Source organism: Mus caroli, chromosome 6, assembly GCF_900094665.2.
Source record: "Mus caroli chromosome 6, CAROLI_EIJ_v1.1, whole genome shotgun sequence".
NCBI classification, from domain to species: domain Eukaryota; kingdom Metazoa; phylum Chordata; class Mammalia; order Rodentia; family Muridae; genus Mus; species Mus caroli.
In genome coordinates, this window is record NC_034575.1 from 34,056,156 (window position 1) to 34,058,103 (window position 1,948).

Here is a 1,948-nt window from a genome sequence, read left to right on the forward strand (position 1 = left end):
GAACTCACTCTGTAGACCAGGCTGGCCTCGAACTCAGAAATCCGCCTGCCTCTGCCTCCCGAGTGCTGGGATTAAAGGCGTGCGCCACCACGCCCGGCACACTGGCTACTCTTGTAGAGGACCCAGTTTCTATTCCCAGCACCCATGTGGTGACTTACAACTACCTATAACTACATAACCAGGAGATCCAATGCTCCCTTCCAGTCTCTGTGGGCACCAGGCACACATGTAATACACAGGCATACAGGCAGAACACATACACACATAAAATAACTTAATTTTCCTTTTGTTTTGTTTGGCTCTGAACTTAGGGTCTTGCGAATGCTAGGCAATCAATCACTCTATCACTGTATTATCAGACCCCAACTTATTATTTATTTGTATAAAGATAAAGTTTCTCCTGAGTTCGAGGCCAGCCTGGTCTACAGAGTGAGTTCCAGGACAGCCAGGGCTACACAGAGAAACCCTGACTCGAAAAAAAAAAAAAAGATAAAGTTTCTCTGTGTGGCCCTGGCTGTCCTGGAACTTACTCTGTAGACCAGGCTGGCCTTAAACATAATGAGATCTGCCTTCCGGTGCTGGGACCATCACCTCCCGGCCCGACATATGTTTTTCTAAAGTACACATGTATGCCTTTTTAAGCTTGTTTTTGTAATAGGGTCTCACCATGTGACCCAGATTAGTCTGGGACTTGCTGTGTAGACTGGGTTGGCCTAGAATTCACAGATATCTGCCTTCCAGGACAGCCAGGGCTACACAGAGAAACTCTGTCTCGAAAAACCAAAAAATAAAAAAAAAAAAAAAGAAAAAGAAAAGAAAAAACAAAACAAAACAAAACAAAATGTGTGCCATGGCACCTGTGCATGCATGTCTTCCCCCCTGGGTGTACAGTTAGAAGTAGAATTATTGGGTCATAGGATGTGTTCATATCCAACTTTGCTTGGAATGTCAAATTTTCCACTGTTTTACTACCACTCTCTATAGCTTCAGGTTTCCCCATCAAACTATATTCTATTTTTTCTTTCTTTTTTTTTTTTTTTTTTTTTTTTTTTTCGAGACCGGGTTTCTCTGTGTAGCCCTAGCTGTCCTGGAACTCACTCTGTAGACCAGGCTGGCCTCAAACTCAGAAATCTGCCTGCCTCTGCCTCCCGAATGCTGGGACTAGACAGAGAAACCCTGTCTCAAAAAAACAAACAAACAAACAAAAAAAAAACAAAACAAAAACAAAAAACCTGTGCATGGTGGAACATCCCTGTAAGTACCAGCAGTCTGGGTTTTGGAAGCAGGATGATCACAAGTTCAGAGATGAGCCAGCGAGATAGTTGCCCCACATGGGTGCGAGGAATTGAACTTGGGCCCTCTGTAAGAGTAGTATCTGTAAGTCGATGGTGGTGCACACCTTTAAGGCAGAGGCAGGTGAATCTCTGTGAGTTTGAAGCCAGCTTGGCCTATAGAGTGAGTTCCAGGGCAGCCAAGGCTACACAAAGAACCCCTGTCTCAGGGGGGGAAAAGACTAAGTGTTAGCATACAGGCATTCTGCTGGCCTGCTCTTGGGAACCTTAGAGTATGTCATTAAATTACCTGCCAGGTGCGCATAAAAGGATGGCCTGCCACTCCAGTTCTATCCCCACCTCCCATGCCTCCCTTGCCTTTCTCCACCCTCTCCCTAGCCCTCATGGCTCTGTCCCTGCCTGTCTGCCTGTCTACATGTCCACTCATCTGCCTCTACCCCTTCTCCAGATCCTCTCCCTTTCCGCATCATGATGAAAGACCCACAACGTGAGGACTCCCCCATGTTCTGACTCAGGAGAGGCGACACCCCAAATCACACAAGAAACGGTCTTGCTGCAACTGCAAGAGGATTTTTTTTAATTAATTTATTTATTATATGTAAGTACACTGTAGCTGTCTTCAGATACACCAGAAGAGGGAGTCAGATGGTTGTGAG